General features: G+C 45.0%; 1 protein-coding gene across 21 annotated transcripts in view; it reads right to left on the bottom strand.

Annotated features, from left to right (window-relative positions):
* Positions 1 to 26,390, bottom strand: part of TENM1 (teneurin transmembrane protein 1) — a 1,198,498-nt gene that overhangs the window by 736,016 nt on the left and 436,092 nt on the right. The window contains exon 1 of one of the 21 annotated variants that reach the window (XM_053273543.1): positions 2,291 to 2,338. The exons of the other annotated variants lie outside the window; for them this stretch is intronic. The gene's annotated coding sequence lies outside the window, so the exon portion shown is untranslated. Of the gene's footprint in view, positions 1 to 2,290; positions 2,339 to 26,390 lie in introns of those variants that run through there. 21 annotated transcript variants of the gene reach the window in all.

Below are 26,390 nucleotides of genomic sequence, written 5' to 3'. Positions count from 1 at the left end.
ACTTCAACTCCCATAATTCCCAACAAAAGGCCACTGGAGCTGGGGATTATGGGAGTTGAAGTCCAATAATATCTGGAGAACCCATGTTGAGAACCCTTGGTCTACACCAGGGATTCTCAACGTTGGGTCCCCAGATGTTATTGGACCAACTCCAATAATCCCCAACCAAAGGCCACTGGGGATTGGGATGAAGTCCAATAACATCTCTGGGACCCAACGTTGAGAATCCCTGGTCTACACAGACTGGCAGCAGCTTCTCCATGGTTACAGGCAGTAGGCTCTCTCAGCGCTAACTGGAGATGCCAGGAAAGAAACCTGGAACCATCCCCTAAGGGGTGTGTCTTAATGTGCTCACGTGTAGTCACCCATTCAAAAGCAAACCAGGGCAGACCCTGCTTAGCAAAAGGGACAATTCATGCTTGCTCCCACAAGACCAGCTCTCTTCCCACTGCATTTACGTCGTCATCTGAAGAGAATGTGAATGCCTTTGCCCATCGCTACAAAGCATTACCTGTATTCCCCGCAGGCTGTCAAGCATTGGGATGCTTTGGAAGACACTTGCCTTAATATTTGCTAAACTGAGTAATATATTAGCCACTCAAAATGGTAGTGATGACTAGCACAACAACAGCCCTGCCTCGACGATGGGTGCCTTGCTGCATCCTGCTAACCCCACACAGCCTCAGGCCTATATTTGATGGTGTTTCTTCCCGCAGGAAGACCTTTCCGGAAATCAGTTATTCTTTTCTACTGAAAAGTGAGTGGAGGAATCTGTGACAAGCTAAGCATAGCTGAGCTTTTATGGCATCGCAAAGCCAGCTACTCAAGACTCCTGCTGCGGCAAAGTCAGATGATCAGCTTAACTGCTTATATAACAGGAAACAGACAAGCTTTTTTCATGGTAAATGATACTATAATAGGACGGGATTTAGTCTTTCCAAACAGGGCTTTCTTCAATAGAGACCGGGATCTAACAGATCTGGATTTGGTGTTTCTGCATGGCTAGTACACTGAGTGGTACCCCATAGGGCAGTTGCCTCTAGGTCGCACGCTGCGCTTACACAAAAAGAGATACTTTGAATTATCTCAGGGTGGGAGACTCTTTGAAATGGAAAATGAAATTCATTAGGAAACGTCTGCATATGTGTGTGTGTGTGTGTGTGTGTGTGTGTGTGTGTGTGTATGGTACAGAATGTTCGGACAGGTTTTGAGCTGAAACGAGGCTTTTGTTTTTGCAGGCATCCTTTTGCACCCTACCTGCATCTTCCTTTAGTGCCATCTGGGAATTCTGTAGAACAAACGACATTGCCTGTGCTCTACAGTAAGATGCACTTGGGTACAGGTCAGGACCTAGTCAACACATGCAGAAAAATAAAGGGGTAGAATCTGGAAAGAGTAGCCTGGACTGTAGCTTTCAGTAGGGCTGTGCAGGTTGGAAAAGGGGGATTCCCTGAGGTCAGAAATCCCTTCCCCTACTACCAGGAGGCATCAGATCACGGGGAAAGTGCCCCAGGTAATGCTCTGGTGGTGGGGCCTGCCCCTACATTAGGGGCTGATGATAGGGAGCACCTACACTACTCAGGAAACTTGCCCCACATTCTGATGGTGCCTGGTGTGTGTGTGTGTATGTGTGTAGAAGGGATCTCTGACATCAGAAACCCACCCCACCCCCCTTTTCATCCTGCACAGCCTCCTACCTGTCAGATTGGGTTGGAAGTCACATCTTTGGTTAGGCCCCGACATAAAAGTAACCTGCAAAGAAGCAACCTTGCGAGTAACCTTGAGAGAAAACGAGCACATACGGGAGTGGATTAAGATACAACCATGCCACCGCTGGGGTACTTGTTTTCTTCTTCCAGGGTGGGTTTCGTGCACAGGGTCATTCAAAAAGGCCATCCCTGTGACTTTTGAAACACTGATATTTTAAATCTGTAATTAAACCAACCACGCTGACTTGCAGACTGATCCTTTTAGACCCATGAGAAATGTCTCACGTGGCCCTCCTGATTGATGGACATTTTAATTTTGTCCTCCAGGATCCTTGGTTTCCCAAAATAGGCCTGCCTAAAATGTAACAAATTGATTTGCAGTTATTTCAAAATACTGCCATAAACAAAAAATCTTCCCTTGCCAGCTTTCAGGCCCTTCAGGGCCTTAAATAACCCGGTGTTTTTGTTGCTTGGGTTTCCAGCTGAGGAATCGCAGGCAAGCAATGCGATTTTCTTTTTTAAAAAATCAAAACTGTTAATCTTCAGTGCTTAAGCTCCTAACCACATTATGTAAACCATACCTCAACATCCTCTCAAGCGGTCTTGAGCACAAAATTTCTATTCAATTAGCTGTGCTTAAAGTCTCCAATTCATGCTGCTTCCAATATGTCCAATATGTCCACAGGCCCTTCAGATTCTCTGTAGAAAGCTTAGCAGTGGCCTGGGAATGAGAATAAGGGGTTTGTTTTCATCACTGTGGACTGCTTTGATTACCAAAGTCTGTATCCACAGCTTGGCAGCATTTCAGTTGAGCTAACAGAACCCAAAATTCTCCACCTTAATTCAGTTGGTTCAGTTATTTAGGAACATAAGAAGCTGCCACATACCGAGTCAGACCATGGGTCTATCTAGCGCAGTATTGTCTTCACAGATTGGCAGTGGCTTCTTCAAGGTTGCAGGCAGGAGTCTCTCTCAACCCTATCTTGGAGATGCTGCCAGGGAGGGAACTTGGAACCTTCTGCATGCAACACAAGCAGGAAAATGCTCTTCCCAGAGCGGCCCCATCTCCTGCGGGGAATATCTTACGGTGCTCACACATGCAGTCTCCCATTCAAATGCAAACCAGGATGGACCCTGTTTTGCAAAGGCGACAATTCATGGTTGCTACTACAAGACCAGCTCTCCTCCTCTCTTTTTTCCTGTGGCTGTCCTTTTGTAATTGCCAGATGTATGACTCCCACCACATGCTCATCAAGTTAAATAGAGAAGCATTGATGAAGGTCTTAGGCTTCACATGATCATGAATTGGATAGGACAAGTATACATAAGTTGTGCACATTTTGTGATTGTGTGAGAGTAAAAAAGCAAGGTAGGAGGCAGGGAAGTCAGACGCTGGGTAGGACAGGTTTCTCCCCTACCTCACTAAACAGCTGAGTGTAGTTGCTGGGTAGGACGGAGCCCTCCTAGCAGCTCAAGCCTCACTCATCATCACTTCCCTCACTTCCTAGCTTTTTACTTGCACATGATCTCAAACTCGGAGAATGCTTCTCCCACCCAATTCAAAATCATGTGAACTTGAAGACTGAGACTCCGCATACCTAGCGGAGTATGCAATTTGTGTCAGGTTTGTAGGACTCCATTTATGTCATAAGAACATAAGAACATAAGCAGAGCCCTGCTGGATCAGGCCCAAGGAGGTCCATCTAGTCCAGCATCTTGTTTCACACAGTGGCTCAACAGATACCGCTGAAAACCTACAAGGAGGAGATGAGGGCATGCCCTCTCTCCTGCTGTTACTCCCCTGCAACTGGTACTCAGAGGCATTCTATTATTTTATTTTTTTATTTATTTCATATTTGTTTGTTTGTTTACACCAGTGCGGTTTGGTGGTTAGAGCACTGGACCAGGAATGAGGAGACCCGAGTTCAAATCTCCATTCAGCCATGAAACTCACTGGGTGACTCTGGGCCAGTCACGTCTCTCTCAGCCTAACCGACCTCACAGGGTTGTTGTGGGGATAAACATAACCATGAACACCGCTCTGGGCTGCTTGGAGGAAGTGCGGGATATAGATGTAAAATAAATAATTTTTATCCTTGAGGATGGGCAAAGAGACACCTTTCAAAGTGGTGATTCCCTTTATATTAAGGGGGGGGGAGCAACTGGCTCTCTTGAACCCCAGCTGTTGCTGGTGTCTATCCTAAATTTATTTTTAGTTTGTGAGTCCTTTGGGTCCAGGAGAAAACCTATTAAGGTTGTTTACACCTTCTGCTGGGCTGGGGGAGGCAGGCAGGGTGAAGGCAGGAGAGCACTTACCTTCCCCCAGACAATCCAGCAGCTTGTGCACCCACATGACCAGGACTGCCATGAGCCATGAGATATTCTGGAGGCTGGGGAAATGTGTCCTGACCTCCAGATATCCCACAATGCATTGTGTGATGAGCCTGGGCAGCAGTGAGGCTAGAATGCCCAGCTCTGTGTCTGCTCGGGCTGCACCTTGGTAAAAGCTTGGGTTAAAATCCTGGGCAACCCGGGGAGGCAGTGCCAAGGTCAGCCTCAATCCCAGCACTTCCCCATATAGACCACCTTGAGAACTGGTACATTCAGAAATGTATAATTGGCAAAGACTAGTTTCGAGTCAATTCCCTGCATTAGCCTTCTATTCTCTCAGCCGCTAGATTCCATAAGTTCATTCCCATGAAGCAGCTGCCTTTACGATGACCAGACATCACATCAGTCCAAATGATGGATTGCAAACCCCTTATCTATCTATCTATCTATCTATCTATCTATCTATCTATCTATCTATCTATCTACATTTATATCCCGCTCTTCCTCCAAGGAGCCCAGAGCGGTGTACTACATACTTAAGTTTCTCCTCACAACAACCCTGTGAAGTAAGTTAGACCATGGGTTCTGATTCTGGTATACTTGCTGATCACAAACCGTGGTTAATTCAGTTCAGGCAGAACCAAATCATGGGCCACATTCTCACATAATGCAGAACTGGAATGGAAGGGGCCAGAGATTACCAGACCGTTGGGTCCGAATGCAGGTCTTGCCCCTGGAACTCTGGTTCCATTTGGAGAGCGACCCAAGGTTCCTCTCTCTGAACTGTAATTTGTACCCTCAGGTTGTAGTGAGTTTCGCCACTCCAACCCGAGGTTTTACGCAGCCTGCATTACGTATGAATGCAGAAAAGCAGTGTTAACTCCAACAGCCGGGATGCATTTACAACCCGGCTGTCATTGGCTGTCATGAAAAAAGGAAAAAAGGAAGCCTGCACAGCCAGTTCCCTCTCCTCTCTGCAGTCTTCAAGACTGAGGAGAGGGAGCTCTCCATTAAGTCTAAATTCAAACAGGAGGATGGGGGGAGTGGAAACGCAGGTCCATTGGACTCATGCTTCTGTGTTACATGCAAATGCAGCCACAGTCAAACTTCCTTGATCTGAATATGGTCTGCTGTGATGTCTGAATTGAGCCTAGCAAGTTTCATAGAGGTTATGTGAATTATATTTTTTGATCCTTATGATCATGAGGGATTCACTCAGTCATTTTCTAAAGGTAAAGCTGAGATCCTAGCCCTCTGAGGGGTTATTTTTAATCTTCATGTATCATGGTAAGAAGAAGCTCCTGCATTTAAATCCATATCCAGCCACCTCATGATCTAGTCTACAAATAACTATTAACCTCCCCAAAGTACATCCAAGCTAGATATAGTTGCCCCCAGAGGGTACTGTGATTAGCAATGACATCAGAGAGAGATCCCCGGAGAGAAAATGCAAAGGGTCTAATCCTAACCACTTTCCCACTGAGAGACTTATATCCAAGTAAATATTATTTAGAGTGGAATGCATGCAGCCCACACTATTTACATGGTAAACATCAACAACAACACCTCCCTCTCAAAATGGCAGTTATAGGTGAAAATTTGCATGTCACGGACAAAGGGCATTGATACCGTCTTGTCTTTGAAAAGGCATGGATATTCAATGGAAGAGAGATGGAGAGCAAATAAGAAGTAGCTATTAAAGTTCTTTCATCAGGGCAAGAGTTGATTTGCTGAATGTGGTCGTGTTTTAAATTGACTCTCACAGAATCAGAGAGTCAAGGAAAAAATCAAGCACAGCTCATTGTACTCATCATGAAAAGTCTATAGGCTGTTAACCTCTGAAGAGACATTTCCATGTTGTTTGCATAAGAGGAAGGGAGACAGAGCGGGAGACGGAAAGAAATTAGCTCTGATGTGGACAAAACCATCACAGCTACCCACTCAAGCTCTTGCATTAAGTGCTGTAGTGTTGTGGGTGTGGGTAAACTGTGACATATCAGTTCCCTCAGATCCCTCACATTGGGGTATCTAAAAGCTGGCTCATTCCCAACGATCTGGAGCTGACTCTACTTGCAATGGGACTGGGATTGCCACTGGCAAGCGTGCCACTGGGTGTTATGAGAGGTCAGTACAATGTACATGGCTTGGAACAGATATGAGTTTCACTTGTGCCATCACGAGAATTGTAACTTCTAGTCAGTGAGGCTGTTCTCACATGCAGCCTAACCCAGGCTAAGGAAGCCCAGCCTGGGCCAGGCTGCGCACAAGAACCACTGGGATTGGGCCAGATCGGGGTGGGAGGTAGCACTGCCTAGCCATGCTTTGAAACCTGGCTTGTAGCCAGAGTTAATGGCTCGAGTGAGCCCTTAACCCAGAATCTGGGGTTGTGTGTTCACTGGGGCTATGTTTAGCCCCAGTGTACACAGAAATCACACAAGTAAAATACAAAAACAAACACCATTTAAAACAAACTGGTTAAAACAATATAAAAACAAATTTAAAACACTTCAGAATGGTTTAAAACCAATTAAAAACACTTAAATACAATTTGAAAACCATGGAAGGCCAGGACAAACAAGTAAGTCTTTAGGTTCTCTTGAAGGCCAACAACGAGGATAGCTGCCAGCCAGGAGCGCCATCCACAGGCCAGGAGCAACTACAGAGAAGGCCCAGTTCCGAGTCGCCACCAGACTTGCTGGTGGTAACCGGAGATGGGCCTCTTTAAATATGAAACATTTAAATCAGGAAGGAAAAACTCTCTGAAGCTATTCCCACAATCACTGGAAAGTGGGCTAAGGGAGCTTAGTCTACTTTCCCGTGGTTGTGGGAACCACCGGGCTTGCAGGAGAGCCTGGTGCCCCCAAGGTGCCTAAGCCACCCTCCCCTTAAATGAGGTTAACAGAGCGAGTGCTCCCTTAACCTCATTTCATTGCTTGTGTGTCGCCGTGAACCACCGGGCTCGGTAGGTTTCTCCAGGATGCCCCGCGCATTTGCACAGGGCATCCTGGGACTTCCGGGGTCCGTAGAGGCCCCCGATCCCCGCAACCCCTGCTGGCTCCATGATGGAGCTGGCAGTTGCGTGGGCGGCCGATTCGGTCACTCAGCTATGAGTGGCCGCTAAGCCCGCTCTTCCCGCAGAACCTCCTCAGGCGCTTTACACGTGTCTTGTGAAGCACCTCTCTCCCTCTGAACCAGAAGCTATTTGACTTGAAACCACCTGGCACTTGAATGAGGGTTCTATTTGCATCCATATCTGCCTACTTGTGCGAACCTGCCCATGCTACGGAAGAATTCTCCAACAGCTGGGAGAAACCTGAGTGTCTGGACGGTACCTTTTTAGAGTGCAGGCTAATGACTCACATGACTGAATTGGGGAAGGGGCCTTGCTCAGTGGAAGAGCATCAGCTGTGCATGCAGAAGGTCCCAGCTTCAGTCCCTGGCAGCATCTCCTGGTAGGGCTGGGAGAGACTCCTGCCTGAAATCTTGGTGAGCTGCTGCCCGTCAGTGTGGACAGTACTGAGCTAGACAGACCAAGGGTCTGAGTCAGTATAAGGCCACTTCCTGTGTTCCAATGACTGATACTCCTCCATGCAAAAGGAAACTCATTTCACATGGAAACCTTGATGTCAGGGAGAAGGGCCCCCAGACTAGACTTACATAGGAACATAGGAAGCTGCCATATACAGAGTCAGACCATTGGTCTATCTAACTCAGTATTGTCTTCACAGATTGGCAGCAGCTTCTGATGGCCAGGGAATTTAGGACCAACAAAAGGAAGTACTTTTCCACACAGCATGTCATTAATCTATGGATTTCTCTGCTACAGGATGTGGTGATGGCCACCAGCTTGCATGGCTTTAGGAACATAGACAGCTGCCATATACTGAGTCAGAACATTGGTCTGTCTAGCTCAGTACTGTCTTCACAGATTGGCAGTGGCTTCTCCAAGGTTGCAGACAGGAATCTCTTTCAGCCCTATCTTGGAGATGCTGCCAGGGAGGGAACCTTCTGCTCTTCTCAGAGCGACTCCATCCCCTGAGGGGAATATCTTACAGTGCTCACACTTCTAGTCTCCCATTCATATGCAACCAGGGCAGACCCTGCTTAGCTTAAGGGGACAAGTCACGCTTGCTACCACAAGAGCAGCTCTCCTCTCCCTGACATGTCCCAGTTCTGTGCATAGAGTATTTCTTTATGGAACGACATTCACCAGGTTAGATGCAGTCTCAAGTGGTACATTCCAGACACAGGTTTACTATTTCATCTTTTTTGTAAGAACTACATCCGGATCTTCCAGGGATGACCTAAAACCCATTGAAGCCTTTTTACTAAAAGGAAAACAAATCTCCCTGATCCCTGATGTGGTTAGCTTGTACTGGCTGCTAGGAATCACTGCAGGTGGTAAAACCCTTTAAAAGTCTGATTAGATGAGAGCTCTTGGAAATGGAGGGATAAATGTGGTGCTTTAAGCCTAATAAATGCAGAAGCTAAGTGATGCTCTTGTATTCCAGATGTATGGCTACAGCATTTCAATTTTTCAGCAACAACCAGGAGTCCAATCCCCCCGCCCACCTTAAAAACCAACTAACAAGCCTATTGTGTTTAAAGCATGCAGACCAGAGTCCACTCAGTTGCATCATGTTGCATATTTAATCAACAGGTGTGCTTGTGCATGTGTGCACATGTCCACATCCCACATGCCTTTTTAATGTAGTCTAAAGCACATTAACATGTGGAAGGGGATCAGTTCTGTGTCCATGAAGCCTGCCCATGTGGAAGAGGTATACACACAAACTCTGTGATCCTGCAAGATTTTTGATTTTTGTTTTAAATCCAAATAATTAAATAAATCCATTTTAGCCACTAAATGCATTTAGTGGCCCCTGCTAACAGAGCAAAGAGGCGCCTTTTCGAAGTGGTGATTCTCTTTATTTAGTAAGTGGAGAGCAGCAGGCCCTATCCATCCCCAGCACAGCATCCCTCCAGCTGATTAGATTGTGAGCCCTTTGGGATTCAGGGATCCATCCTATTTATTGATTGATATTGATGTAAACAGCTTTGGCAACTTTGTTGGAAAGCAGTATATAAATGTTTGTCATATTCGTATCAGGTAAACAACTCTCTTTCAGCTTCCGTTCCTCCATGTATAATATGGAGATGATATTTACCTACCTTACTGCATTATTTTAAGAACTCTTAAAATTCTTAAAATTGGGAAGAACTTGGGGCACTCTTAGGTGTTACCTAAATGCTGCTAATATTATGTCAGAAGTGCCACAGAACATAAGACAAACCTTGCCGGATCAGGCCCAAGGCCTCTCTAGTCCAGCATCCTATTTCCCACAGGGGCTCACCAGATGCTAATCCATAGATTAATGACATGCTGTGTGAAAAAATACTTCCTTTTGTTGGTCCTAAATTTCCTGGCCATCAGTTTCATGGGATGACCCCTGAGTCTAGTGCTGTGAAAGAGGGAGAAGAACTTCTCCCTATCCATTCTCTCCACACCATGCATATTTGTATACCACACACAGTCCTAATGTTTATGGCCGCATTTACACTGAGTACACAAATTGACTATGCAGGTGTAACAAAGTCACTAAAAGGCTGGGCAGAACGCCTCTAGTTTGAAACTAGGTTCTGCCCTGAACTCCCTCAAACAGGGGTTCCCAGCTATGGTTGGACGACAGCTCCCATGATGCCCAGTCACAATGGCCATAGGGATGATGGGAGCTGCAGTCCAACAACAGTTGGGTCCAATGTTGTGAAACTCTACACCAGAAAACCTCAGGAAAACTGCTTCCTCTTCCCCTCAGTCCCCTACCTTCAATATAGGGGCAAAAGGAACATGGGAAGCTGCCATATACTGAGTCAGACCATCGGTCTAGCTCAGTAATGTCTACACATTACACTCAGTAATGTCTATAAAGAGCCCCTGGTGGCGCAGTGGTAAAAACTGCCGCCCTGTAACCAGAAGGTTACAAGTTCGATCCTGACCAGGGGCTCAAGGTTGACTCAGCCTTCCATCCTTCCGAGGTCGGTAAAATGAGTACCCAGAATGTTGGGGGCAATATGCTAAAATCATTGTAAACCACTTAGAGAGCTCCGGCTATAGAGCAGTATATAAATGTAAGTGCTATTGCTATTGCTATTGCTATACAATCTTCTCCAAGATTGCAGGAAAGAGTGTCTCCCAGCCCTATCTTCAAGATGCCAAGGAGGGAACTTGGGACCTTCTGCATGCAACAGACAGATGCTCTTCCCAGAGCAGCTCCATCCCCTAAGGGGGATATCTTACAGTGCTCACACGTAGTCTCCCATTCAAATGCAAACCATGGCAGATCCTGCTTAGTAAAGGGGACAATTCATGCTTGCCAGCTCTCCTCCCACAAACCAGCTTCCCTCTGCATACTATCTTTACAAGGTTGTAATTATTATAATAGGATAATCTACACAAAAGCCTTTTTAACACTGGAAAATGCTATAATTTTGGAGGAGGAATGGGGCTGTAGCTCATCAGACACACACTTTGAATGTAGAAGAAATCAGGTTTAATCCCTGGCATCCTGTGGTTGCTTTCGAAGAGAACCTAAAGTCTGGGCGGACCAATGGACTCAGGATAACTTTAAACCCTGGAAACCCACTGCCGATCAGCATGGATGATCTGACTTAGATGGACCCATGGTCTGACTCAGGATAATTCTAAACTCTACTGAACCTCTGCTGATCAGCATAGATTTTTTTTTTTTTTGAAAAAAACTTAGGTGGACCAATAATTTGACCAAGGATACAGAAATTCAGTATGTATATGCATATATTAGCACCCCTGCTAACAAGTTAGCAATGAATGCACCACTGAGAGGCTTTAATGGCCAAGTTGAAGACAGATAATCCTGGAGAGAATCTATCTATGTGGTCACTAAGAGTCGACACCGACTTGACGGCACTTAACTAACTTGGCAAAGAGGCATTTTTTAATGGCAAACCCCTGCTAAGTTGGCAAAGAGTCACCTTTTAATGCGGTGATTATCTTTATTTAGCAGGGGGAGAGTAACTGGCCCTATCCACCCCCAGCACAGCATCCCTCCAGTGACTGTTGCTGGTGTGTATCTCATGTTTCTTTTAGATTGTGAGCCCTTTGGGGGCTGGGAGCCATCTTATTTATTTATCATTTCTCTGTGTAAACGGCCCTGAGCCATTTTTGGAAGGGTGGTATGGAAATCGAGTCAAATAAATAAATAGATAGATAGATAGATAGATATGCATCAGATACGATAAGTGTTCACCACTTTCAGTTTTCAGATTTAACCTCTGTAGACCTGGGGAGACTGGAACCTCAAGAATGGCAAATCTTGCAACTCAGGCTAACAAAACATCTCTGAAATAATAATAATAATAATAATAATAAAAAGTGGCCAATTGGGGGCAGTGATTAACAAGTATGTGTGGGGCAGAAAACAGGGGAAAGCCACTTCTGCTATGGCAGACTAACATTGCAACCCCTCCCCACCCCTGAATTAATCAGGGAAAATGGTGAGGATCAGTGCTGAGAAAAAGAATGCTGTGTAAACTCTGGTTTTGTGGCTGATGGGAAGTTCCTTCATGTTCTCCCCATGCTCTTTGAACAGCTCTTCCTTTGAAACTATCCCGCTCAATCTCCATCACTTGTGGCCACAAAGTGTAGAATGAAAATAGTGATAATAAACTAAGGCTATTATTACTTGTCTACTATCACTGGCAAAACAATAAATTAGGTAATTATGCTAATGCGATCATATTCACAGCCCATAAACCCAAGGATTATTATGTAAATCAAACTGTGAATGGAGAAGAGAGAATAAATAAATAAATAAATAAATAAATAAATAAATAAAATCTGTTTCCAAGCAAATCATAGTTTCTACCCATCAGCAACAAAGAGGGTGAAAGCAAAGACATCAGTTACTATCATCCTGAGCAATGTCATCTGTTTAGGAGCAATTCCAACCGAATCCGGCATGTTACCACTTTTTCAATGACTGAAGCCATAAGTAAATTTTCAAGTTGAAAATTGTGTGTAGCCATTGGCAAGAGAAGATTTCCTACTATAAGGCCATATTTTTTTCACGAGACTTTTCAATATTATAGATGAGAGTCTGAAACATGCAAAATATTTTGGTAATGGAATCAGAAGCTGTGCCCCAAAATTCTGATTCCATTACAGAATTATTTTGCACATTTCAGGCACTGTCTATAATATTTAAGGGTTTGTCAAAATATGGCATTATAGCAGGAGATGTTCTCTTGCCCGTGGTTATCAACTTGGAAATTTGCTTAGTTGGAAAATAAAGAAGTCATTGAAAAAGTGGTAACATGCCTGATTCCATTACTCCTGGAATTGCCCATAGAAAGAACTAGCTACAAAGGCACAGAGTTGATTCACATAGAGCTGGCTCAGACATAACACAGAACCACGATTAAGCCTGATTCTGTGTGATGTCCGCAAAGCTCAGGAGCATGAGCCATAACACAGTTATGACAGTCATGATATTACAATAAATCAAGATCAGTCATAACATCTGAACCAACCAACCGATCTTATTTTATTCTAACCTACTTATTTTGAAATACACTGCAATCTGCATCCAAGTTTTTGACGAGAGCTGCTGATGGCATTTTTTCTCCAAACAAGGTTAGAATAAATCTAAATTGTAACTATTCCAATTTACTACTACTACTACTACTACTACTACTACCACTACCAAGACAGAACGCCTCTGAGTACCAGTTGCAGGGGAGTAACAGCAGGAGAGAAGGCATGCCCTCAATTCCTGACTGTGGCTTCCAGCAGCATCTGGTGGACCACTGTGTGAAACAGGAAGCTGGACTAGATGGGCCTTCTTGGGCCTGATCCAGCAGGGCTGTCCTTATGTTCTTATGTACCACTACTACTACTAAACTAATAATAATATTTATATACCGTTCTTCAACAAAATTCTCAAAGTGGTTTACATAGAGAAATAGATAATACATAAATAAGATGGTCCCCTGCCCCTAAAGGGCTCACAATCTAAAAAGAAATATAAGGCAGACACCAGCAACAGCCACTGCAGGGATGCTGTACTGGGGCCGGATAGGGCCAGTTGCACTCCCCCTGCTAAATATAAGAGAATCGCCACTTTAGAAGTGTCTCTTTGCTCAGTTAGCAGGGAGTGGCAATGAAGTGTGGATATGAAGTGCTGTATCACACCTGGATCACTGGACCATCTTAGTATGTCCCATCTATGCTGACTGGCGGCAGCTACCCAGGATTTCAGACATGGGTCTTTCCCAGTTCTTCCAGGAAATGCAACCTTCTGCATGCAAAGCAAGTGCTCTTCCACAGAGATATAGCCCTGCCTAAGCCTTAGAGGGCCACTGCCAGCCAGAATTGACAATACTGAGTGGGCTGCTCCAATGGTCTGACTCAGTATTAGGCTGCTAATCAGGAAGTATAATCTAATCACAGGATTCATGTATAGATGTATAAAAATATCATATGGGGACTTTACATTGAATGGGCATTGCTACTTTCCACACTGACACCCACCATGACCCTCTCTAAGTGCAGGATTCCTCTACTCACAGCCAACAAAGGGTGTCCTTAGCACTAAATAGCCAAGTGTTGGTGTGAATGATGGAGATTTTGGTTGAGACACTAAACATCTTTACTGATGGAGAAAACCATGGGCTGGCGATTCACTTCTTTCTGAGGGTTGGACCTGCCTACTATTAGCCCCGCCTATGGTTACTCCTAGCTTCCTTTCCTCCACCCCCTCACCCCAGAGAAGCAGCCACTGCCACTTATTACCTGAAGGTCAAACTACATGTTACTTTAAATGCATACTTAGCTCTGAATCTGGATCAGGAGTTTCCACAGATCGGGCTATGGGGGAGGAGGCTTTAGTTGTGCCATAGACTAGGGATGTGCAAATCAATTCAAATTTGCATCAATATGATTTGAATCTAGGTGAGTCGAGTGATTTGAATCTGAATTGAATCACCCTTTAAAAGGGCAAATCGATTCAAATTCGAATTGAATGTTTGAAATGCAATTCAAATTCTATTCAAGAGCTGTTTGGCTCTTTTAAAAACCACCCAGGCCCCTGGTTAAAAAAGGCGCAAAAACAGGGTTGTATTGATTCAATTTTGATTTGAATTTGAATCAAATTTTGGACCCGATTAGAATTTGCTTCAAATTTGAAACAAATTTTCAGAATTCTATTTGAATTAGAAATGAATCAAAAATACACTCCATGTATATTGATACCATAGACGTGATCTGTAATGTCCTCCAGTGGTTGCTATTTGGCAAGTTCCAAAAGCTCTTACTGGTGCCAATGAATGCCCCCCACCCCCCACCGGCATATACAATAATTATATGAGTAATTATATGCATGCAGATCTGCTAACTTGGCAAACCCCTGCTAACTTGGCAAAGAGGCACCTTTTAATGTGGTGACTCTCTTTATTTAGCAGGGGGAGAGTAACTGGCCCTATCCACCCCCAGCACAGTACCTCCAGTGACTGTGGCTGGTGTCTATCTTATGCTTCTTTTAGATTGTGAGCCCTTTGGTGACAGGGATCCATCTTATTTATTTATTTCTCTGTGTAAACCTCCCTGAGCCATTTTTGGAAAAGCAGTATAGAAATCAAATGAATGAATGAATGAATGAATAAGTAGCAGGCATGGCTTCTGGGGGATCAAGATCAGGACCACAGCAGAGTTAAAGACTCCCTGCTGCAGCACAATTTCATGGAACACCCCCCACCCCCCCCAAAAAATCCATTAGCAACTTAACATTTAAAAAGCACACATTTGCAAAGCGTGTGTTTGAAGGTAAACTGCAGTTTGACCCTGACTGCTGGATACCCAAGCACTATTGTTGGATGAGCCATCCCCTCAGGATGGAATGAAGAATGGTTAAATATGGGTCAATTCAATCTTTCATGAAAGAAAAATCAAATGAGATTTAGAGCTTCTTTAATGTGTCTCCTAATGAGGAGGAGGGGATTGAGATCTGGTGAAAGCTTCTCTCATTAAACTGTCAATTTTGTACCGCTAAAAAATTGATTAAGAAAGTATCTGCTGATGATCCTGTGAATGCTAACAGCTTCAAGTCAATCACACCAGCATTCCAGCACACAATGACACCGAGAGGGCCTGGAATTTATCTTTCCTGCTGGAGTGAAATCAGAGTCAGCAAAGGAGGCAGAAAGAAAAATGCGAGTTGCCTTTTATATCAGTGAACAGATGGGTGGGTGGGTGATGGTTGGGAAGGTAAATCAGGATTTATTTATTTAATTTATTCCAAATTTGTAGACTGCCCCAAACTTCCATCTCTGGGCAGTTGAATGCTGCATATGGATTCATGGATGCATATGAAGATCAAAATAGAGACTCCCCAGTGCCCATAATACAAGAGGTCAATTTGTAGTCTTTGTCCACACAACTGGGAATCTTGAAAAAGGCAGCCTCCAGTTTTTCATAAGACCATGTACATAGGCTCTTTTCAGAGGTTCTTTCAATAATGTCTCCTAGCTAGTTACATGCTCTCTCAGGCTGTGTAAAGTGGCTGTGTAAAGTGCTGATGCATCAGAAACCGCTATTTGGGGAGGCACAGCTGCCCTGAAGAGAAGCACCCACCCCTTCCAGACTCCATCACCTTAAGCAGTGGAGGCAAATCACGAAAGGAGGAGGAGCATATGAACATAGGAAGCTGCCTTATACTGAGTCAGACCATTGGTCCATTTAGCTCAGTAATATCTACACAGACTAGCAGCAGCTTTTCCAAGGTTGCAGGAAGGAGGGAACCTGGAACCTTCTGCACGCAAGCAGGCAGATGTGCTTCCCAGAACAGTTCCATCCTCTAAGGGGAATATCTTACAGTTACTCACACATGTAGTCTCCCATTCCAATGCAAACCAGGGTGGACCCTGCTTAGCAAAGGGGAATTCATTCTTGCTACTACAAGACCAGCTCTTCTCCCCAGACCAACTCTCGACAAGAGCTGGTCTTGTAATGCACACCACAATTCCTTCTTTACAAAGTCGCCCACATGGTGGCATCACGGTTCTGGCCTTCTCAGATGCGCGGAGTTCAGAACTGTGCTGCTGCCACACAGGCGGCTTTGTAAAGGTGGCATCACAGCATGTGCTTGGCTCTTTGCTGTGCCCAGGGGGTGGGGAGCAGTATGTATGTATGTATGAATGTATGTATGTATGTATGTATATGTATGTATTACATTTTATATCCCGCTTTTCCTCCAAGGAGCCCAGAGCGGTGTCCTACGTACTTAAGTTTCTCCTCACAACAACCCTGTGAAGTAGGTGAGGCTGAGAGAGAAGTGACTGGCCCAGAGTCACCCAGCTAGTATCATGGCTGAATGGGGATTTGAACTTGGGTCTCCAGTAGTGCTGGCAATGGCAGCAGCCATGTAAGAGGTACTTTAAATACATATCTTGCCACCCTCCTGCCACCCCTTACAGCCTCCCAGGACCCTCACCCATTACTTGTGAAGGGGAATCCTCACCGCATTCCCCTTTACAAGTAGAACTGTATTTGAACCGCCAAATTGGTTTGGACCAGACTGGCTGTTCAGCAACATGCGGTCCGATTCAAATTGAATTCAATTCAAATCCAAACCGAACTGCACATTTTGGTTTGTGCACACTCCTTCTGAAACCGTGGAGAGCCGCTGCCAGTCAGAGCAGACACTACTTAGCTAGAGGGATCAATGGTCTGACTCAGTAAAAGGCAGCTTCCTATGTTCGAATGAGGAGGGCTGGGGAGCGCCCATGTGCTGCCTAAGAAACCAAGGAAGGCTTATCTTCCGAAATGAGAAAATGAAGGCAAGTCCAACTCATGTTAAACTTTAATAAAGCAGCACTGAAAAATGACTCCATTTGCTCATAAAACACCTGAGTTAACTCACAACGTTACAGAGAAATCTTCTATCAATGAGCTCTTGATTTATGAAACACTTCTTGTTAAGTTTTATGGAGAAACATCCCTGTTATAGTTTTTCAAGGGTTTTTTGTGGGGTTGGTATTTTTTTGGCAATAGACCTTCTAATTTGAAAAGCCTCCGTTGCAATAAAACCTTGATTTTGTTTGTGTACCTGGCAATAAAAGATTGTCTCAAGGATGAAATGTGTTTTATGGTTAACATCTTCATTAGCTTAAAAACTAGATTCCTGTTACAATGAGAAAGACATTTATTTTAATGGGGCATATCTTTTTATGCAACAGTTGTATCAAACCACTGTGTCGGGTGGATTTTTTTACTGGCTGGCTACATGTTATTTTAGCCAGGTTACTGCCGAGCAAATCATTACTGTGGCTGTATAAATTTCAGTCTTGTTTCATTATTCTGCACAAACGTGAACACTTAACGAGAAGCCTTAAGAGTGGGGGAAGAATCATATACTACATAATCACAACCAGATGAAAACAAAGTTTGGTTCTGGATACTTTTTCTAATTTGATAAATGAGAGGAGAGTTGTATGCCTGTGACGCCATGGGTATGTGACGCTCAATACTCACTATGCAAGCGTGCCAGCCGGCCAGCCCCTCTATCTGTGGCCTGCCACCACTGGGGGGAGGCCTGTTCCGCTTGGCCGCTCACCCCCCAGCGGTGAGGATGACAAATATCGGCAGGGCAGGAAGGGAAGTGGTGCAGCAGAGGGGCTCTGGGGAGGCCCCCTAGTGACAGGAGCAGCAGTGGCAGTAGCCACAGGTTAAAAAAACTATTGGGGGGACTCACGGTGATGGGGCGGCTCCAAATTCCTTCAAGTTCGGGCTCCTTTTTGCCCTAGATGCACCATGGGAGGCGGCTCTGGCAGCCGTGCCAGCCAGGTAAGCAGCTTGCTTACTTGCACACCACCCACACCCCTTACCCCTGAAAGGGTTCCCCAACCCCTGTACTTGTACAGGGGAATCATCACCAGATTCCCCTTTACAAGAATATTCCCTGAACCAGTTTGGCCCAGTTTGATGGTCAAACCAGACCGGACCTGGTTCGGGTGGACACGGAACCAGACTGGACCATTTGAATCCAATTTGGATCCAAACCGAACCGGTAAAACCAGTTCCGCAGACACCCCTACCCTTCAGTTCATTTTACAGATGATAGGAACTTCGATAGTGAGTGGAAGCAGGTGGCTCAAATAGGGAATGCAACTTGTAGATCTGCATTACAGGATATGCATTCATCTCAAGCTGTTATGAAGTGAGGTCAAGTGCTAATGTTCTAGGCATACATTACTATACTTTCTTAAGATCAGAGATATGAAAGGGGCTTCAGAGGCCTTCTAGTCCAAACCCTGTTCAGTAAAGGAATCTGCTATATCAGCAGATTTTCTGTGACTTCTTCCCACCCTTAAGAACAAAAGAACTGCCCTGCTGGATCAGGCCATAGACCTATCTAGTGCAGCATCCTATTTCTCACAGTATCCCACCAGATGCCTCTGAAAGGCCCACAGGAAAGAGGCGAGGCCTTGCCCTCTCTTTTATTGTTGCTCCCCTGCAGCTGATATTTAGAGGTAATTTGCCTGTGAGACTGGAGGTGGCCTATAGCCATCAGAGTACTAGCCATTGATAGACCTGTCCTCTGCGGATTAATCAAAGCCCCTTTTAAAGCTGTCCAAGCTGGTGGACATCACAACAACCCAGAAAATCCCATAGATTAATTATGTGCTGTGGGAAAAGGTTCGCTCTTCAGTTGGTACTAAATTGGTCCAACCATTTTGTTGGTTCGCCCAGCTCATCATAGAAGATAAAGTTGGAAAACAACTACAGAAGTAATCAAAGCTAACCAGAAAAGGGAACTGTTCAGCAATTAAACCTTTCTTCAGGAAACAGCCTCATTTTATGCTTTGTTTCAACAAAATGCCCAAGTTTACATTGTTTGCTTTTAATTTCAACATAATTAAAACTCTTCAATCCTTTTACAGCCCACCTAACCTTTCAAGAGCCATTCAATGTAGGAATTAATTAGTGAAATCATTAATTGGATACTGTAATTGAATATGGCACATTTTAGAGCAGAGCCTGATGCAAAGTCACACTGATCACTGAGCTTTTCCACTGTTGACTTTAAGGGCTTGGAAGGAATTTGTGCATTGCAGCCTTCTGTTTATCATACATTTGCTAAAGTTTCTGATACAGATGGGAAGAACTATGATTTCTTTGTAAAATGAAAGTTACTTGTATGTGATGGTATACAAGGCACATACGTTTCTCTGTGCCCCTGGCAAGGACCAACACATCTTGACAGTAAACTACGCTCCCCATCCATTGATTAGTAGTGCTGTTATTTCATTCATTCATTCATTCATTCATTCATTCATTCAGTTTATATATCGCCCTTCCTAGAGTGGCTCAGGGCAGTTCACATTGTTATCAAAAACGCATAGTAAAGCAATTAAAGTCAAAATACAGTTAAAAGAGATTAAAACTAATTAAAATTAAAATTAGAATTAGATATTAAAAGCCAGGCTAAATGATGGGTCTTTAAGGCTCTCCCAAAGGCATCCAAGGAAGCTAATCCTCTTATATCCACAGGGAACGTGTTCCACATCCACAACCTAAGAAGTTCTCTTAGCAACAACTGAGAAGGCCCACTCCCAGGTCACCAACAGATGAACCAGTGGCACCTGAAGATGGATTCCTCCTGATGATCTTAATGAGTAGTGGGGATTTTGTAGAAAAAGGAGCTCTCTCGGGTAACCCAGACCTAACTCATTCAGGGCTTTAAAGGTAATAACCAGCACTTTGTACTTTGCCAGGAAACATATCGGCAGCCAATGCAACTGTTTGAGAACAGGCATAATGTGGTGTCTCTGGGATACCTTAGAGACCAATTTGGCTGCTGCATTTTGAACTAACTAAAGTTTCTGAACCATGTACAAAAACAGCCCTCCAAAAAGCACCCTGCAGTAGTTTGATCTGGAGGTTACCAGCTGGTGTGCCACTGACCACATGTGCATGTAATGTGATGTCCAGTGGACCCATGGTTATGCACCCTACTCCCACTGTGCTCCCGTCCAAACTGAGACGTAAGGGAGAGATCCGTCTCTGCAGTGAGTAAGACTGCAGAGGGGAGGGGGATCTGGCTCTCTGGGCTTCCTTCTTGACTGTAGGTCAGCCCTGGAAGCAAATCACAGCCAGAGCGAGGGAGGAGCTTCCTCTCTCAACTCTGTTTGTTGACGAGGGAGACTGCGGTGCCACGTCCAGATGTAACACTGGTACCGTGGAACTGGAGTTTAAGGCAGCGAAACTTGATACAAACTGAAGGTACAAATTGGAGTTGGTAGAGGGAAACTGCAGTTGCACGCATGCGGATGTACACACATTTCAACTGGAGGCCCCTTTCCCTCCAGTTTCATGTCATGTCAAAATGTGGCCACTGTTCTCAGGGCAGAGTTGTCGAATCAGTCACAGCCTGCCTTTCCTTCTGCTCTCTCTCCCCCCACCCCAAGTTTGGTCATGAGAATGACTTTATTGTGAGTTTGGAGAGTTGTTAGAGTGGTTCTCCCCATACAATCCTGTTTCTCCCACATGACTTATAAATGCTGACATTACTGGGAGTGGTATACAGTGGTGTCCAAAGAGAAACAGAAGAACTGAGTGTCACAGCATTTGAGATTGCCTACTCTAACCACAAAGTTCAAAGTAATTTGGCTTATAACCAGGAAAACAAGTTTATTCTAAGCTTGGAGACAGCAGTTTGTAGAATTAGGTGCTTATCAGTCATTCACAAATGCAAAGTTAGTATATAGTTGAGACTTCTAAGGAAACAATACAATAATTGTTTTAGGCATTTCAAACCTTATTTTATTGCTGAACATAAGAATCCCAAGGAGACAGTATAGCGGAATTACACACTTTGCAAGCTGGTATGTGATCTATAACATTAAGTTCAGAAACACTTTGAGCTTTTATCTAGCGCCTACTGAGGCCAACACTTACAAAGCTAGCAAACAGTTGGTTACACTCCTCCTCTCCTCTCCAATATTTAACAATTGTGAAAGCTAACGAAATGCAATTAGATCAGGTTCTCTGTATTAGCAATATATTTAAGAGTGCAATCCTACACACACACACACTCTTGGAATAAAATGACATTGAACACAATATAATTTATTTCTAAGGAAACCTGGATAAGCTTGCACTGCCCATGATCAGGATTGTACTGAAGATCAGACAACTCACTGAGGTGTGATGGAAATGAACAGAAATGCCCTCTCTATTAAATTTAATTATAACTAAAACAGCCGCATTCTAGAAATATTGCCATCTATTTGTTTTCTTTTTCTTTTTTAATGCAGTAGATTATTTTAGAGTATTCTCTGCCTCTGCAGTCATATGTCTCTTCAAAATACTTTTGTGAGAGGGAATATTATCAATCTTTCTAACATTAGTGCTTATTCAGTGGCTCAGTTCAGATATCACACTAAACCGCAGCTAAGCTTTCGTTACCATGGATGTTTATTTTATTTATTCATTTCTTTACTACATGTATATCCCGCTCTTTCTCCAAGGAGCCCAGAATGGTTTACATGCCTATGTTTATCCTCACCAGTTGCAGGGGAGTAAGAGCAGGAGAGAGGGCATGCCCTCAACTCCTGCCTGTAGGCTTCCAGTGGCATCTGGTGGGCCACTGTGTGAAACAGGATACTGGACTAGATGGGCCGTGGGCCTGATCCAGCAAGGCTGTTCTTATGTTCTCACAACAACCCTGTGAGGTAGGTTAGGCTGAGAAATAAGTGACTGGCACAGAGTCACCTGGTGAGTTTCATGGCTGAATGGGGAATTGATCTCAGGTCTCCTCAGTCCTAGTTCTGTTCTCTAACTATTACACCACACTGGCTGTCTGAACGGATATGGTTCAGAAACGTCTGATAAAACCAGAATGGGAATCTATGACTTTAAAAGGGTTTGCAAAGTATGGTTTGTGTTAATATGGTTTGCTGTGATGTCTGAATTAGTGATGTGTGAGTTCCACCAGGGTCAACTTGGGCTGGTGCAGAACAAGTCGTTTCCCCAAAATTCCTAAGATGATTGCAATTGTTTTCTGAGCCCATGCCAAGATGTGCTTAGCGCATGTCATGTACCAGAAGAGACATGGTGGAAAGCCCTCTCTCCCTCTCACTTGCCACTGATGGAGCAGTGGATGGCTGGGAGGGAAGTGGGAGGGATTTGGAGGATTGTTGGTAGGAATCACGGAGCTGAGAAGGTAGGAGGGAGGTTGAGGGGGGCTGAAAAGGGAGGAAGGAGTGGGGAAGGAATGGCTAGGCTGGTGTCAAGGGCTGGCATAGTAGCAGAACCACCAAGAGCCCACTGACAATCTCCAAAGCTACCTCTGTGCCCATATCCTCTCTACAGTCTCCTCTCTCCCATTCCCTCTTCCAAGGAAAGTCCCACCATGAAGTTTATGGAGTCAGATAGAAGACTCCATGGAGCACAATTTTCTGGATTCAGCCCTGGGAGGGTGGCAGTTTGCTCTAGTTCAGATTAAAATCCAAGCAGAAAGAAGAATTCAGGAGTTATGGTGCAATTCAGGGCTCATATCTGAGGGGAGCATTCCCCAACCCCAAGATTCTGAGACAGGGAACAAATAGAAGTCTTGGTGACATCTCTTGTCCTTTTGACAAAGCCAAAGCAGCTTCCCGCTACCAAGGTGATGCGAGTGAATTTTTTTAAGCTGAGCAGATAGAAAGCGGAAGTAGGCAAGTAGCTCTAAACTGTTATTTGCCTGTTGTGTGTTTGGGAGGTCAAACTATCCTTTGGATTTGAAACTTTGGTTACCAGAAACCATGTGTTGGCATGATATCTGAGTGAGTTGCTTCAATAAGAATGCAAGAGCAGCCCTGTTGGATCAGGCCCATGGACCATCCAGTCTAGCATCCTGCATCACAAAGTGGCCCACCAGATGCCCCCGAGAAGCCCACAAGCAAGAGGTGATGGAGGTCTCCTGCTATTGCTCCTCTGAGGCTGGAAGTGGCTTATGGCCACTAGAATAGTAGCCATTGATAGTCCTTTCCTCCATGAATTTGTCTAAGCCCCCTTTAAAGCCATCCCAATTAGTGGCCATCACCATATCGCAAGGCAGAAAATTCCATAGATTAATTATGCACTGTGTGGGAAAGTATTTCCCGGCCTTCCGTTTCATGGGATGACCCCTGGTTCTAGTGTTATGCAAGAGGGAGAAAAATTTCTCTCTTTCCACTATCTCCACTCCATGCAGAATTTTATACACTTCTATCATGTCTCCCCATAGTTGCCGCTTTTTCAAACTAAAGAGCCCCAGATGCTGCAGTCTTGCCTCAAGGGGAAGGTGCTCCAGGCCTCTGATAATCTTGGTTGCCCTCTTCTGCGCCTTTTCTAGTTCTGCAATGTCCTTCTTAAGATACTGTGACCAGAACTGCATGCAGTACTCCAGATGTGGCCACAACATAGATTTGTATAAGGGCATTATAATATTAGCTGTTTTATTTTCAGTCCCCTTCGTAATGATCCCTAGCATGGAAATGGCCTTTTTCACAGCTGCCACTCACTGAGTTGACACTTTCAACAAGCTGTCCACCATTAATGCACAGAATATTATGGCTGCAGATCCGGTAGAAGGTGCTCTGGCAGCCCCTGTGAAAATTCTCAATTTTTCTTTTTTTTTTAAAGAAAGAATTTGCTTAGTTCTTTTTTTGCCCATTAAAATTCCCGGAAAATGCTCCTCCCTTCCTCCATCTTATTCCTGCCTTCCTTCATCCTCTCTCCATCTTTCTTCTTTTCTTTGGAATCTCCGGGGGGCAGAGGACCGCAGGCAGACAGCATTCCCTTCCTGAAGCTCATGTTTTAAAACAGTGACTCCCCCCGCCCTCCAGTGGTGTAGCCTAGCTTGAATTGCAAGTACTAAAATCTGGATCAATGGATTTTGGGAGATGTAGTTCTGTGAATGAGTGCAACTCATCCACAGATCGATATGCTCCAGATTTCTGCTCCAGATTTAGGTACATGCAGCATTTGGGGGGGGTGGGGGATGTGTTCATTAATTGGGGGCTCATATAAAAATTCCTGCAGCACCCTCTGTAATTTCCTACTGTATCCGCCACTGTATGCAGCCTTACTTGGGAGTGAGCTGCACTAAATTGTATGTGCAAGGTAGCAAAACTGGCCCGTGCCCATAAAAAGGTGCCTGGGGTCCAAACCTCAGAGAAATCACGACAATTGTTCACAAGACAAGAGTAAGTCTTAACTCCCATAACTCAGGCATGAAAACCAGGGGCATTGCAAGACCTCCGGGGGACAAAATATTATTAGGGGGGTCTCCCCATAGTGCGTGAAGCATGTGCACCCCCAGGTCCCTAAGCCATGCACCCTGCATCTGACATCAGATGCAAGGGGTGGGGCAATAAAATGCCCCCATTGCCGCCCCTGCCCTGCTGCCACTATTTGTGTTGGCTGGGGTGTGTGTGTGAGCTGAGCGGCAGTGGTGGTAGCGGGTGTTGTGGCCAGCCAGCTGGCCTCTCCACCAGCCTCTCCACCCAAACTGTGCACCTACGTAGTTTGGATATGGAGTCGTATGCCCATGACTTCTCATTTGGACAGAGAGGCCGGTGGAGAGGCCAGCTGGCTGGCCAGCCACAGTGCCTGCTGCTGCCACCTGGCTCACCACCCACCCACCCCCACCGCCAGGCCAACACAAATAGCAGCGGTGGGACAGAAGCGGAAGCCATACAGTTTGGCTGGAGAGGCCAGTGGAGAAGCTGGCCAGTCTCAGCGGCCGCCGCTCAGCCGGGGGCAGGGACAGGTGCGACCTACTTGGGGGGCCCTTGAGGGTCCCCTGACCCTCTGAGCCCAGGGACATTTGTCTCTGTTTGTCCAATGGGTGCTACACCCATGGAAAACAGCCCCCTTTCTGATTTCACCTGCTAATGTGTGAACCTGCTATTTAGTGAGGTTTCAACACGGAACGTGCAATTGTTGTGTCATGATACAAAGACAACTTAGTGGCCTGGTATCTGAAGAAACTTGCATAAAAGTTAAAAGGTGCTAAGGTCCTGTTGCAAGTATTCACCCTTTTTTCTTTTAAAATAAGGTATTTGCAATAGGAGATAAAAGTTGTCAGAAATGGGTTCTGCTTTTATGGGAGCTTTGGAAGTTCATATTCATGAGTTCACATGGTGAACACAATGCCTAACAGAGCTAAGAGCTGGCTATCTTGTTCTTCCACAATGCTGCTCAGCACAATAGCAACTTTCCGTCCTTCTGTATGTTACCCCATTTGTCACTTACTGCTTAAATAAGTGTTATTTGAAAGAAAAAAAGGATGAAGAATATTAGGGGCGACATTTTGATGGGAAAGATGCAGAGAAGAAATAATGTTGGGCACATCTCGAAGCAGAGCTGAGAGCGGAGAAACCACCTGACCCCGATTTCCAGACTCAAGATACAACTGATGCGATCTGAAGCCGTCTCGAGAGAGTCAAGTCCTTGTAAAATGCAGAGAATGGGGAGGGGAGTGAGACAGACTGGGCACTTCAGAAATGTTATTGATCAGTCAAAGTGACTTTTTATGATGGCTTGCCTATGGAAAAGACATTCCAAGAGGTAACTAGCAGAAGTAGTGAAATCTTGACCAATCGTTTTCCCCAAGTGCTCCACTTCAAAAGTTGATTTAATAACACTTCTTCCATCTTAACTGCTTTGCAGTTTGAAAAGCACCATCCATTCTGCTTAAAACATGCTCTGACTCGCCAGATGATCTCTCACCAAAGCTTTCACGGTGTCATTATCACTTGTTTGTTGCTGGGCAGTCGTGACTCAGTCCGGAAGGCTAGGGAAACATTTTGACATGTGCCCCTATATATTGCTGTGTGTCCAGGACTCCCCTGGGTTCCAGAAGTCAGGAAGCTGTGATGCTTCCATCCCAGCTGCAGAGTGGGAGCCCCTGCTTTTGTGGGGGGAAATTCATAATCTACATGCTGAAGGCCTCAACTATGGCTCTTGGAATCGCACAGAGCATGACTCTGAAAGACTTCTGCCTGAGGTCCTGGAGAGTTCTGCCAGTCAGAGTTCATACTAGATAGGATCTTGGACTCCAGGATCTTGGTGCCAACTAGCAGCCACTCCGAGACAAGGCAGAGAGGCTATTCCCACGAGCAGCAAAAATCGGGCTAGGAGAGCCTAGCCCAATTTTTGCTGCTCATGTAAGCCACCAGGCTCGCAGGCGAGCCCGGTGGCTTACAAGTGGCTAGTCCGCTTGAGTAGCCCGCCACTTAGCCCAGGTTAGTGGATCATGAGTTGCCGTGGCATGGCTTCGTGCCACAGCA

This window comes from Hemicordylus capensis, chromosome 11, assembly GCF_027244095.1.
Source record: "Hemicordylus capensis ecotype Gifberg chromosome 11, rHemCap1.1.pri, whole genome shotgun sequence".
Lineage (NCBI taxonomy): Eukaryota > Metazoa > Chordata > Lepidosauria > Squamata > Cordylidae > Hemicordylus > Hemicordylus capensis.
Note: the sequence above shows the minus strand (reverse complement) of the source record. Positions and strands in the feature narration are given on the sequence as shown.